This window comes from Schistocerca americana, chromosome 7 (assembly GCF_021461395.2).
Source record: "Schistocerca americana isolate TAMUIC-IGC-003095 chromosome 7, iqSchAmer2.1, whole genome shotgun sequence".
Classification (NCBI taxonomy): Eukaryota; Metazoa; Arthropoda; class Insecta; order Orthoptera; family Acrididae; genus Schistocerca; species Schistocerca americana.
Window position 1 is genome coordinate 18,459,532 of NC_060125.1, and position 15,588 is coordinate 18,475,119.

Here is a 15,588-nt window from a genome sequence, read left to right on the forward strand (position 1 = left end):
GTAAGAAGAGTCTCTATTTTTGTACTTACGCGGCAGTTTGCCTTTTGTATTTCATTCCGATGCGATTTCTGTGTTTCGTCGTCAATGTGAATGTCCAAGGAATACATTGAACCTGGAGTGGTGTATCGGAAACTAATTCGGGTCTCACAGGGAATGCTCGAAGCACCGACTGTAAGAAGAGTCTCTATTCTTGCACTTAAGGCGGCATTGCGCCTTTTGTATTTATTTCCGATGCGATTTCTGTGTTTCATCGTCAATGTGAAGGTCCAAGGAATACATTGAACCTGCAGTTGTGTATGGGAAACTAATACTGGTCTCACAGGGAATGCTCAAAGCACCGAGTGTAAGAAGAGTCTCTATTCTTGTACTTAAGGCGACATTGTGCCTTTTGTATTTAATTCCGATGTCATTTCTGTATTTCTTCGTCAATGTGAAGGTCCCAAGAATACATTGAATCTGCTGAGGTGTATCAGAAACTAATACTGGTCTCACAGGGAATGCTCAAAGCACCGACTGTAAGAAGAGTCTCTTTTCTTGTACTTAATGCTGCATTGTGCCTTTTGTATTTAATTCCGATGCGATTTCTGTGTTTCGACGTCAATGTGAAGGTCCAAGGAGTACATTGAACCTGCAGTGGTGTATCGGAAACTAATACTGGTCTCGCAGGGAATGCTCAAAGCACCGACTGTAAGAAGAGTCTCTTTTCTTGTACTTAATGCTGCATTGTGCCTTTTGTATTTAATTCCGATGCGATTTCTGTGTTTCGTCGTCAATGTGAAGGTCCAAGAAATACATTGAACCTGCAGTGGTGTATCGGAAACTAATACTGGTCTCACAGGGAATGCTCATAGTACCGACTGTTAGAAGAGTCTCTATTCTTGTACTTAAGACGGCGTTGTGCCTTTGTATTTCATTCCGATGCGATTTCTGTGTTTCATCGTCAATGTGAAGGTCCAAGAAATACATTGAACCTGCAGTGGTGTATCGGAAACTAATACTGGTCTCACAGGGAATGCTCATAGCATCGACTGTAAGAAGAGTCTCTATTATTGTACATAAGACGGCATTGAGCCTTTTGTATTTAACTCCGATGCGATTTCTGTGTTTCATCGTCAATGTGAAGGTGCAAGGAATACATTGAACCTGCAGTGGTATATCGGAAACTAATACTGGTCTCACAGGGAATGCTCAAAACACCGACTGTAAGAAAAGTCTCTTTTCTTGTACATAAGGCGGCATGGCACCTTTTGTATTTAATTCCGATGCGATATCTGTGTTTCATCGACAATGTGAAGGTCCAAGGAATACATTGAACCTGCAGTGGTGTATCGGAAACTAATACTGGTCTCACAGGGAATGCTCAAAGCACCGACTGTAAGAAGAGTCTCTATTCATGTACTTAAGGCGGCATTGTGCCTTTTGTATTTAATTCCCATGCGATTTCTGTGTTTCATCGTCAATGTGAAGGTCCTAGGATTACATTGAACCTGCTGTGTGTATCGGAAACTAATACTGGTCTCACAGAGAATGCTGAAAGCAACGACTGTAAGAAGAGTCTCTATTCTTGTACTTAAGACGGCGTTGTGCCTTTGTATTTCATTCCGATGCGATTTCTGTGTTTCATCGTCAATGTGAAGGTCCTAGGAATACATTGACCCTGCTGAGGTGTATTGGAAACTAATACTGGTCTCACAGGAATGCTGAAAGCACCGACTGTAAGAAGAGTCTCTATTCTTGTACTAACGCGGCAGTTTGCCTTTTGTATTTCATTCCGATGCGATTTCTGTGTTTCGTCGTCAATGTGAATGTCCAAGGAATACATTGAACCTGGAGTGGTGTATCGGAAACTAATTCGGGTCTCACAGGGAATGCTCGAAGCACCGACTGTAAGAAGAGTCTCTATTCTTGCACTTAAGGCGGCATTGCGCCTTTTGTATTTATTTCCGATGCGATTTCTGTGTTTCATCGTCAATGTGAAGGTCCAAGGAATACATTGAACCTGCAGTTGTGTATGGGAAACTAATACTGGTCTCACAGGGAATGCTCAAAGCACCGAGTGTAAGAAGAGTCTCTATTCTTGTACTTAAGGCGACATTGTGCCTTTTGTATTTAATTTCGATGTCATTTCTGTATTTCTTCGTCAATGTGAAGGTCCCAAGAATACATTGAATCTGCTGAGGTGTATCAGAAACTAATACTGGTCTCACAGGGAATGCTCAAAGCACCGACTGTAAGAAGAGTCTCTTTTCTTGTACTTAATGCTGCATTGTGCCTTTTGTATTTAATTCCGATGCGATTTCTGTGTTTCAACGTCAATGTGAAGGTCCAAGGAGTACATTGAACCTGCAGTGGTGTATTGGAAACTAATACTGGTCTCACAGGGAATGCTGAAAGCACCGACTGCGAGAAGAGTCTCTATTCTTGTACTTACGCGGCAGTTTGCCTTCTGTATTTCATTCCGATGCGATTTCTGTGATTCATCGTCAATGTGAATGTCCAAGGAATACATTGAGCCTGGAGTGGTGTATCGGAAACTAATACTGGTCTCACAGGGAATGCTCAAAGCACCGACTGTAAGAAGAGTCTCTATTCTTGTACTTAAGGCGACATTGTGCCTTTTGTATTTAATTCAGATGCAATTTCTGTGTTTCATCGTCAATGTGAAGGTCCTAGGGATACATTGAACCTGCTGAGGTGTATCGTAAACTAATACTGGTCTCACAGGGAATGCCCAAAGCACCGACTGTAAGAAGAGTCTCTATTCTTGTACTTAAGGCGACATTGTGCCTTTTGTATTTAATTCAGATGCAATTTCTGTGTTTCATCGTCAATGTGAAGGTCCTAGGGATACATTGAACCTGCTGAGGTGTATCGTAAACTAATACTGGTCTCACAGGGAATGCCCAAAGCACCGACTGTAAGAAGAGTCTCTATTCTTGTACTTAAGGCGGCATTGCGCCTTTTGTATTTAATTCCGATGCGATTTCTGTGTTTCAACGTCAATGTGAAGGTCCAAGGAGTACATTGAACCTGCAGTGGTGTATTGGAAACTAATACTGGTCTCACAGGGAATGCTGAAAGCACCGACTGCGAGAAGAGTCTCTATTCTTGTACTTACGCGGCAGTTTGCCTTCTGTATTTCATTCCGATGCGATTTCTGTGATTCATCGTCAATGTGAATGTCCAAGGAATACATTGAGCCTGGAGTGGTGTATCGGAAACTAATACTGGTCTCACAGGGAATGCTCAAAGCACCGACTGTAAGAAGAGTCTCTATTCTTGTACTTAAGGCGACATTGTGCCTTTTGTATTTAATTCAGATGCAATTTCTGTGTTTCATCGTCAATGTGAAGGTCCTAGGGATACATTGAACCTGCTGTGGTGTATCGTAAACTAATACTGGTCTCACAGGGAATGCCCAAAGCACCGACTGTAAGAAGAGTCTCTATTCTTGTACTTAAGGCGGCATTGCGCCTTTTGTATTTAATTCCGATGCGATTTCTGTGTTTCAACGTCAATGTGAAGGTCCAAGGAGTACATTGAACCTGCAGTGGTGTATCGGAAACTAATACTGGTCTCACAGGGAATGCTCAAAGCACCGACTGTAAGAAGAGTCTCTTTTCTTGTACTTAATGCTGCATTGTGCCTTTTGTATTTAATTCCGATGTGATTTCTGTGTTTCGTCGTCCATGTGAAGGTCCAAGAAATACATTGAACCTGCAGTGGTGTATCGGAAACTAATACTGGTCTCACAGGGAATGCTCATAGCACCGACTGTTAGAAGAGTCTCTATTCTTGTACTTAAGACGGCGTTGTGCCTTTGTATTTCATTCCGATGCGATTTCTGTGTTTCATCGTCAATGTGAAGGTCCTAGGAATACATTGACCCTGCTGAGGTGTATTGGAAACTAATACTGGTCTCACAGGAATGCTGAAAGCACCGACTGTAAGAAGAGTCTCTATTCTTGTACTTACGCGGCAGTTTGCCTTTTGTATTTCATTCCGATGCGATTTCTGTGTTTCGTCGTCAATGTGAATGTCCAAGGAATACATTGAACCTGGAGTGGTGTATCGGAAACTAATTCTGGTCTCACAGGGAATGCTCGAAGCACCGACTGTAAGAAGAGTCTCTATTCTTGCACTTAAGGCGGCATTGCGCCTTTTGTATTTATTTCCGATGCGATTTCTGTGTTTCATCGTCAATGTGAAGGTCCAAGGAATACATTGAACCTGCAGTTGTGTATGGGAAACTAATACTGGTCTCACAGGGAATGCTCAAAGCACCGAGTGTAAGAAGAGTCTCTATTCTTGTACTTAAGGCGACATTGTGCCTTTTGTATTTAATTCCGATGTCATTTCTGTATTTCTTCGTCAATGTGAAGGTCCCAAGAATACATTGAATCTGCTGAGGTGTATCAGAAACTAATACTGGTCTCACAGGGAATGCTGAAAGCACCGACTGCGAGAAGAGTCTCTATTCTTGTACTTACGCGGCAGTTTGCCTTCTGTATTTCATTCCGATGCGATTTCTGTGATTCAACGTCAATGTGAATGTCCAAGGAATACATTGAGCCTGGAGTGGTGTATCGGAAACTAATTCTGGTCTCACAGGGACTGCTCAAAGCACCGACTGTAAGAAGAGTCGCTTTTCTTGTACTGAAGGCGGCATTGCGCATTTTGTATTTAATTCCGATGCGATTTCTGTGATTCGTCGTCAATGTGAAGGTCCTAGGAATACATTGAACCTGCTGAGGTGTATCGGCAACTAATACTGGTCTCACAGGGAATGCTGAAAGTACCGACTGTAAGAAGAGTCTCTAATCTTGTACTTACGCGGCAATTTGCCTTTTTTTATTTCATTCCGATGCGATATCTGTGTTTCATCGTCAATGTGAAGGTCAAAGGAATACATTGAACCTGCTGAGGTGTATCGGAAACTAACACTGGTCTCACAGGGAATGCTGAAAGCACCGACTGTAGGAAGAGTCTCTATTCTTGTACTTAAGACGGCATTGTGCCTTTTGTATTTAATTCCGATGCGATTTCTGTGTTTCATTGTCAATGTGAAGGTCCAAGGAATACATTGAACCTGCAGTGGTGTATCGGAAACTAATACTGTTTTCACAGGGAATGCTCAAAGCACCGACTGTAAGAAGAGTCTCTATTCTTGTACTTAAGGCGGCATTGGGCCTTTTGTATTGAATTCCGATGCGATTTCTGTGTTTCATGGTCAATGTGAAGGTGCAAAGAATACATTGAACCTGCAGTGGTGTATCGGAAACTAATACTGGTCTCACAGGGAATGCTCATAGCATCGACTGTAAGACGAGTCTCTATTACTGTACTTAAGACGGCATTGAGCCTTTTGTATTTAATTCCGATGCGATTTCTGTGTTTCATCGTCAATGTGAAGGTGCAAGGAATACATTGAACCTGCAGTGGTATATCGGAAACTAATTCTGGTCTCACAGGGAATGCTCAAAACACCGACTGTAAGAAAAGTCCCTTTTCTTGTACTTAAGGCGGCATGGCACCTTTGTATTTAATTCCGATGCGATTTCTGTGTTTCATCGACAATGTGAAGGTCCAAGGAATACATTGAACCTGCAGTGGTGTATCGGAAACTAATACTGGTCTCACAGGGAATGCTCAAAGCACCGACTGTAAGAAGAGTCTCTATTCTTGTACTTAAGGCGGCATTGCGCATTTTGTATTTCATTCCGATGCGATCTCTGTGTTTCATCGTCAATGTGAAGGTCCTAGGATTACATTGAACCTGCTGTGGTGTATCGGAAACTAATACTGGTCTCACAGAGAATGCTGAAAGCACCGACTGTAAGAAGAGTCTCTATTCTTGTACTTAAGACGGCGTTGTGCCTTTGTATTTCATTCCGATGCGATTTCTGTGTTTCATCGTCAATGTGAAGGTCCTAGGAATACATTGACCCTGCTGAGGTGTATTGGAAACTAATACTGGTCTCACAGGAATGCTGAAAGCACCGACTGTAAGAAGAGTCTCTATTTTTGTACTTACGCGGCAGTTTGCCTTTTGTATTTCATTCCGATGCGATTTCTGTGTTTCGTCGTCAATGTGAATGTCCAAGGAATACATTGGATCTGGAGTGGTGTATCGGAAACTAATTCGGGTCTCACAGGGAATGCTCGAAGCACCGACTGTAAGAAGAGTCTCTATTCTTGCACTTAAGGCGGCATTGCGCCTTTTGTATTTATTTCCGATGCGATTTCTGTGTTTCATCGTCAATGTGAAGGTCCAAGGAATACATTGAACCTGCAGTTGTGTATGGGAAACTAATACTGGTCTCACAGGGAATGCTCAAAGCACCGAGTGTAAGAAGAGTCTCTATTCTTGTACTTAAGGCGACATTGTGCCTTTTGTATTTAATTCCGATGTCATTTCTGTATTTCTTCGTCAATGTGAAGGTCCCAAGAATACATTGAATCTGCTGAGGTGTATCAGAAACTAATACTGGTCTCACAGGGAATGCTCAAAGCACCGACTGTAAGAAGAGTCTCTTTTCTTGTACTTAATGCTGCATTGTGCCTTTTGTATTTAATTCCGATGCGATTTCTGTGTTTCGACGTCAATGTGAAGGTCCAAGGAGTACATTGAACCTGCAGTGGTGTATCGGAAACTAATACTGGTCTCACAGGGAATGCTCAAAGCACCGACTGTAAGAAGAGTCTCTTTTCTTGTACTTAATGCTGCATTGTGCCTTTTGTATTTAATTCCGATGCGATTTCTGTGTTTCGTCGTCAATGTGAAGGTCCAAGAAATACATTGAACCTGCAGTGGTGTATCGGAAACTAATACTGGTCTCACAGGGAATGCTCATAGCACCGACTGTTAGAAGAGTCTCTATTCTTGTACTTAAGACGGCGTTGTGCCTTTGTATTTCATTCCGATGCGATTTCTGTGTTTCATCGTCAATGTGAAAGTCCAAGAAATACATTGAACCTGCAGTGGTGTATCGGAAACTAATACTGGTCTCACAGGGAATGCTCATAGCATCGACTGTAAGAAGAGTCTCTATTATTGTACATAAGACGGCATTGAGCCTTTTGTATTTAATTCCGATGCGATTTCTGTGTTTCATCGTCAATGTGAAGGTGCAAGGAATACATTGAACCTGCAATGGTATATCGGAAACTAATACTGGTCTCACAGGGAATGCTCAAAACACCGACTGTAAGAAAAGTCTCTTTTCTTGTACATAAGGCGGCATGGCACCTTTTGTATTTAATTCCGATGCGATATCTGTGTTTCATCGACAATGTGAAGGTCCAAGGAATACATTGAACCTGCAGTGGTGTATCGGAAACTAATACTGGTCTCACAGGGAATGCTCAAAGCACCGACTGTAAGAAGAGTCTCTATTCTTGTACTTAAGGCGGCATTGTGCCTTTTGTATTTAATTCCCATGCGATTTCTGTGTTTCATCGTCAATGTGAAGGTCCTAGGATTACATTGAACCTGCTGTGGTGTATCGGAAACTAATACTGGTCTCACAGAGAATGCTGAAAGCACCGACTGTAAGAAGAGTCTCTATTCTTGTACTTAAGACGGCGTTGTGCCTTTGTACTTCATTCCGATGCGATTTCTGTGTTTCATCGTCAATGTGAAGGTCCTAGGAATACATTGACCCTGCTGAGGTGTATTGGAAACTAATACTGGTCTCACAGGAATGCTGAAAGCACCGACTGTAAGAAGAGTCTCTATTCTTGTACTTACGCGGCAGTTTGCCTTTTGTATTTCATTCCGATGCGATTTCTGTGTTTCGTCGTCAATGTGAATGTCCAAGGAATACATTGAACCTGGAGTGGTGTATCGGAAACTAATTCGGGTCTCACAGGGAATGCTCGAAGCACCGACTGTAAGAAGAGTCTCTATTCTTGCACTTAAGGCGGCATTGCGCCTTTTGTATTTATTTCCGATGCGATTTCTGTGTTTCATCGTCAATGTGAAGGTCCAAGGAATACATTGAACCTGCAGTTGTGTATGGGAAACTAATACTGGTCTCACAGGGAATGCTCAAAGCACCGAGTGTAAGAAGAGTCTCTATTCTTGTACTTAAGGCGACATTGTGCCTTTTGTATTTAATTCCGATGTCATTTCTGTATTTCTTCGTCAATGTGAAGGTCCCAAGAATACATTGAATCTGCTGAGGTATATCAGAAACTAATACTGGTCTCACAGGGAATGCTCAAAGCACCGACTGTAAGAAGAGTCTCTTTTCTTGTACTTAATGCTGCATTGTGCCTTTTGTATTTAATTCCGATGCGATTTCTGTGTTTCAACGTCAATGTGAAGGTCCAAGGAGTACATTGAACCTGCAGTGGTGTATTGGAAACTAATACTGGTCTCACAGGGAATGCTGAAAGCACCGACTGCGAGAAGAGTCTCTATTCTTGTACTTACGCGGCAGTTTGCCTTCTGTATTTCATTCCGATGCGATTTCTGTGATTCATCGTCAATGTGAATGTCCAAGGAATACATTGAGCCTGGAGTGGTGTATCGGAAACTAATACTGGTCTCACAGGGAATGCTCAAAGCACCGACTGTAAGAAGAGTCTCTATTCTTGTACTTAAGGCGACATTGTGCCTTTTGTATTTAATTCAGATGCAATTTCTGTGTTTCATCGTCAATGTGAAGGTCCTAGGGATACATTGAACCTGCTGAGGTGTATCGTAAACTAATACTGGTCTCACAGGGAATGCCCAAAGCACCGACTGTAAGAAGAGTCTCTATTCTTGTACTTAAGGCGGCATTGCGCCTTTTGTATTTAATTCCGATGCGATTTCTGTGTTTCAACGTCAATGTGAAGGTCCAAGGAGTACATTGAACCTGCAGTGGTGTATCGGAAACTAATACTGGTCTCACAGGGAATGCTCAAAGCACCGACTGTAAGAAGAGTCTCTTTTCTTGTACTTAATGCTGCATTGTGCCTTTTGTATTTAATTCCGATGCGATTTCTGTGTTTCGTCGTCAATGTGAAGGTCCAAGAAATACATTGAACCTGCAGTGGTGTATCGGAAACTAATACTGGTCTCACAGGGAATGCTCATAGCACCGACTGTTAGAAGAGTCTCTATTCTTGTACTTAAGACGGCGTTGTGCCTTTGTATTTCATTCCGATGCGATTTCTGTGTTTCATCGTCAATGTGAAGGTCCTAGGAATACATTGACCCTGCTGAGGTGTATTGGAAACTAATACTGGTCTCACAGGAATGCTGAAAGCACCGACTGTAAGAAGAGTCTCTATTCTTGTACTTACGCGGCAGTTTGCCTTTTGTATTTCATTCCGATGCGATTTCTGTGTTTCGTCGTCAATGTGAATGTCCAAGGAATACATTGAACCTGGAGTGGTGTATCGGAAACTAATTCTGGTCTCACAGGGAATGCTCGAAGCACCGACTGTAAGAAGAGTCTCTATTCTTGCACTTAAGGCGGCATTGCGCCTTTTGTATTTATTTCAGATGCGATTTCTGTGTTACATCGTCAAAGTGAAGGTCCTAGGAATACATTGAACCTGCTGAGGTGTATCGGAAACTAATACTGACTCACAGGGAATGCTGAAAGCACCGACTGAAAGAAGAGTCTCTATTCTTGCACGTAAGACGGCATTGTGCCTTTTCTATTTAATTCCGATTTTATTTCTGTGTTTCATCGTCAATGGGAAGGTCCTAGGAATACATTGAACCTGCTGAGGTGTATCGGAAACTAATACTGGTCTCACAGGGAATGCTGAAAGTTCCGACTGTAAGAAGAGTCTCTATTCTTGTACTTAATTCGGCATTGCGCCTTTTGTATTTAATTCCGATGCGATTTCTGTGTTTCATGGTCAATGTGAAGGTCCAAAGAATACATTGAACCTGCAGTGGTGTATCGGAAACTAATACTGGTCTCACAGGGAATGCTCATAGCATCGACTGTTAGAAGAGTCTCTATTATTGTACTTAAGACGGCATTGAGCCGTTTGTATTTAATTCCTATGCGATTTCTGTGTTTCATCGTCAATGTGAAGGTGCAAGGAATACATTGAACCTGCAGTGGTATATCGGAAACTAATACTGGTCTCACAGGGAATGCTCAAAGCACCGACTGTAAGATAAGTCTCTATTCTTGTACTTAAGGCGGCATGGCACCTTTTGTATTTAATTCCGATGCGATTTCTGTGTTTCATCGTCAATGTGAAGGTCCAAGGAATACATTGAACCTGCAGTGGTGTATCGGAAACTAATACAGGTCTCACAGGGAATGCTGAAAGCACCGACTGCGAGAAGAGTCTCTATTCTTGTACTTACGCGGCAGTTTGCCTTCTGTATTTCATTCCGATGCGATTTCTGTGATTCAACGTCAATGTGAATGTCCAAGGAATACATTGAGCCTGGAGTGGTGTATCGGAAACTAATACTGGTCTCACAGGGAATGCTCAAAGCACCGACTGTAAGAATAGTCTCTATTCTTGTACTTAAGGCGACATTGTGCCTTTTGTATTTAATTCAGATGCAATTTCTGTGTTTCATCGTCAATGTGAAGGTCCTAGGGATACATTGAACCTGCTGAGGTGTATCGTAAACTAATACTGGTCTCACAGGGAATGCCCAAAGCACCGACTGTAAGAAGAGTCTCTATTCTTGTACTTAAGGCGGCATTGCGCCTTTTGTATTTAATTCCGATGCGATTTCTGTGTTTCAGCGTCAATGTGACGGTCCAAGGAGTACATTGAACCTGCAGTGGTGTATCGGAAACTAATACTGGTCTCACAGGGAATGCTCAAAGCACCGACTGTAAGAAGAGTCTCTTTTCTTGTACTTAATGCTGCATTGTGCCTTTTGTATTTAATTCCGATGCGATTTCTGTGTTTCATCGTCAATGTGAAGGTCCAAGAAATACATTGAACCTGCAGTGGTGTATCGGAAACTAATACTGGTCTCACAGGGAATGCTCATAGCACCGACTGTTAGAAGAGTCTCTATTCTTGTACTTAAGGCGACATTGTACCTTTTGTATTTATTTCAGATGCGATTTCTGTGTTTCATCGTCAATGTGAAGGTCCAAGGAATACATTGAACCTGCAGTGGTGTATCGGAAACTGATACCGGTCTCACAGGGAATGCTCATAGCACCGACTGAAAGAAGGGTCTCTATTCTTGTACTTAAGGCGGCATTGCACCTTTTGTATTTAATTCCGATGCGATTTATGTGTTTCATCGTCAATGTGAAGGTCCAAGGAATACATTGAACCTACAGTGGTGTATCGGAAACTAATACTGGTCTCACAGGGAATGCTCAAAGCACCGAGTGTAAGAAGAGTCTCTATTCTTGTATTTATGACGGCATTGTGCCTTTTGTAATTAATTCCGATGCGATTTCTGTGTTTCATCGTCAATGTGAAGGTCCAAGGAATGCATTGAACCTGCAGTGGTGTATCAGAAACTAATACTGGTCTCACAGGGAATGCCCAAAGCACCGACTGTAAGAAGAGTCTCTATTCTTGTACTTAAGGCGGCATTGCGCCAATTGTATTTAATTCCGATGCGATTTCTGTGTTTCAACGTCAATGTGAAGGTCCAAGGAATACATTGAACCTGCAGTGGTGTATCGGAAACTAATACTGGTCTCACAGGGAATGCTCAAAGCACCGACTGTAAGAAGAGTCTCTATTCTTGTACTTAAGGCGACATTGTGCCTTTTGTATTTATTTCAGATGCGATTTCTGTGTTTCATCGTCAATGTGAAGGTCCTAGGAATACATTGAACAATCTGAGGTGTATCGGAAACTAATACTGGTCTCACAGGGAATGCTGAAAGCACCGACTGTAAGAAGAGTCTCTATTCTTGTACTTACGCGGCAGTTTGCCTTTTGTATTTCATTCCGATGCGATTTCTGTGTTTCATCGTCAATGTGAAGGTCCTAGGAATACATTGAAACTGCTGAGGTGTATCGGAAACTAATACTGGTCTCAAAGGGAATGCTGAAAGCACCGACTGTAAGAAGAGTCTCTATTCTTGTACTTAAGACGGCATTGTGCCTTTTCTATTTAATTCCGATGTGATTTCTGTGTTTCATCGTCAATATGTAAGTCCTAGGAATACATTGAACCTGCTGAGGTGTATCGGAAACTAATACTGGTCTCACAGGGAATGCTGAAAGCACCGACTGTAAGAGGAGTCTCTATTCTTGTACTTAAGGCGGCATTGCGCCTTTTGTATTTAATTCCGATGCGATTTCTGTGTTTCATGGTCAATGTGAAGGTCCAAAGAATACATTGAACCTGCAGTGGTGTATCGGAAAATAATACTGGTCTCACAGGGAATGCTCATAGCACCGACTGTAAGAAGAGTCTCTATTATTGTACTTAAGACGGCATTGAGCCTTTTGTATTTAATTCGGATGCGATTTCTGTGTTTCATCGTCAATGTGAAGGTGCAAGGAGTACATTGAACCTGCAGTGGTATATCGGAAACTACTACTGGTCTCACAGGGAATGCTCAAAGACCCGATTGTAAGAAAAGTCTCTATTCTTGTACTTAAGGCGGCCATGCGCCATTTGTATTTAATTCCGATGCGATTTCTGTGTTTCAACGTCAATGTGAAGGTCCAAGGAATACATTGAACCTGCAGTGGTGTATCGGAAACTAATACTGGTCTCACAGGGAATGCTCAAAACACCGACTGTAAGAAGAATCTATATTCTTGTACTTAATGCTGCATTGTGCCTTTTGTATTTAATTCCGATGCGATTTCTGTGTTTCATCGTCAATGTGAAGGTCCAAGGAATACATTGAACATGCAGTGGTGTATCGGAAACTAATACTGGTCTCACAGGGAATGCTCAAAGCACCGACTGTAAGAAGAGTCTCTATTCTAGTACTTATGACGGCATTGTGCCTTTTGTAATTAATTCCGATGCGATTTCTAAGTTTCATCGTCAATGTGAAGGTCCAAGGAATACATTGAAATTGCAGTGGTGTATCAGAAACTAATACTGGTCTCAAAGGGAATGCTCAAAGCACCGACTGTAAGAAGAGTCTCTATTCTTGTACTTCAGGCGGCATTGCGCCTCTTGTATTTAATTCCGATGCGATTTCTGTGTTTCATCGTCAATGTGAAGGTGCAAGGAATACATTGAACCTGCAGTTGTGTATCGGAAACTAATACTAGTCTCACAGGGAATCCTCAAAGCACCGAGTGTAAGAAGAGTCACTATTCTTGTACTTAAGGCGACATTGTGCCTTTTGTATTTAATTCCGATGCGATTTCTGTGTTTCATCGTCAATGTGAAGGTCCTAGGAATACATTGAACCCGCTGAGGTGTATCGGAAACTAATACTGGTCTCACAGGGAATGCTGAAAGCACCGACTGTTAGAAGAGTCTCTATTCTTATACTAACGCGGCAGTTTGACTTTTGTATTCCATTCCGATGCGATTTCTGTGTTTCATCGTCAATGTGAATGTCCAAGGAATACATTGAACCTGGAGTGGTGTATCGGAAACTAATACTGGTCTCACAGAGAATGCTCAAAGCACCGACTGTAAGAAGAGACTCTATTCTTGTAGTTAAGGCGACATTGTGCCTTTTGTATTTAATTCCGGTGCGATTTCTGTGTTTCATCGTCAATGTGGAGGTCCTAGGATTACATTGAAACTGCTGTGGTGTATCGGAAACTAATACTGGTCTCAAAGGGAATGCTGAAAGCACCGACTGTAAGAAGAGTCTCTATTCTTGTACTTAAGGTGGCATTGCGCTTTTTGTATTTAATTCCAACGCGATTTCTGTGTTTCATCGTCAATGTGAAGGTCCTAGGAATACATTGAATCTGCTGAGATGTATCGGAAACTAATACATGTCTCACAGGGAATGCTGAAAGCACCGACTGTAAGAAGAGTCTCTATTCTTGTACTTACGTATCAGTTTGCCTTTTGTATTTCATTCCGATGCGATTTCTGTGTTTCATCGTCAATGTGAAGGTCCAAGGAATACATTGAACCTGGAGTGGTGTATCGGAAACTAATTCTGGTCACACAGGGAATGCTCAAAGCCCCGACTGTAAGAAGAGTCTGTATTCTTGTACTTAAGGCGACATTGTGCCTTTTGTATTTAATTCCGAAGCGATTTCTGTGTTTCATCGTCAATGTGAAGGTCCTAGGACTACATTGAACCTGCTGAGGTGTATCGGAAACTAATACTGGTCTCACAGGGAGTGCTGAAAGCACCAACTGTAAGAAGAGTCTCTATTCTTGCACTTACGCGTCGGTTTGCCTTTTGTATTTCATTCCGACGCGATTTCTGTGTTTCATCGTCAATGTGAATGTCCAAGGAATACATTGAACCTGGACTGGTGTATCGGAAACTAATTCTGGTCTCACAGGGAATGCTCAAAGCGCCGACTGTAAGAAGAGTCTGTATTCTTGTACTTAAGGCTACATTGTGCCTTTTGTATTTAATTCCAAAGCGATTTCTGTGTTTCATCGTCAATGTGAAGGTCCTAGGACTACATTGAACCTGCTGAGGTGTATCGGAAACTAATACTGGTCTCACAGGGAGTGCTGAAAGCACCAACTGTAAGAAGAGTCTCTATTCTTGTACTTACGCGGCAGTTTGCCTTTAGTATTTCATTCCGACGCGATTTCTGTGTTTCATCGTCAATGTGAATGTCCAAGGAATACATTGAACCTGGACTGGTGTATCGGAAACTAATTCTGGTCTCACAGGGAATGCTCAAAGCGCCGACTGTAAGAAGAGTCTCTATTCTTGTACTTAAGGCGGCATTGCGCCTTTTGTATTTAATACCGGTGCGATTTCTGTGTTTCATCGTCAATGTGAAGGTCCTAGGAATTAATTGAACCTGCTGAGGTGTATCGGAAACTAATACTGGTCTCACAGGGAATGCTGAATGCACCGACTGTAAGAAGAGTCTCTATTCTTGTACTTACGCGGCTGTTTGCCTTTTGTATTTCATTCCGATGCGATTTCTGTGTTTCATCGTCAATGTGTAGGTCCAAGGAATACATTGAACCTGCAGTTGTGTATCGGAAACTAATACTGGTCTCACAGGGAATGCTCAAAGCACCGAGTGTAGGAAGTGTCTCTATTCTTGTACATAAGGCGACATTGTGCTTTTTGTATTTAATTCCGATGCCATTTCTGTGTTTCTTCGTGAATGTGAAGGTCCCAGGAATACATTGAACCTGCTGAGGTGTATCGGAAACTAATACTGGTCTCACTGGAAATGCTGAAAGCACCGACTGCGAGAAGAGTCTCTATTCTTGTACTTACGCGGCAGATTGCCTTTTGTATTTCATTCCGATGCGATTTCTGTGTTTCATCGTCAATGTGAATGTCCAAGGAATACATTGAACCTGGAGTGGTGTATCGGATACTAATACTGGTCTCACAGGGAATGCTCAAAGCAACGACTGTAAGAAGAGTCTCTATTCTTGTACTTAAGGCGACAGTGTGCCTTTTGTATTTAATTCCGGTGCGATTTCTGTGTTTCATCGACAATGTGAAGGTCCTAGGATTACATTGAACCTGCAGTGGTGTATCGGACACTAATACT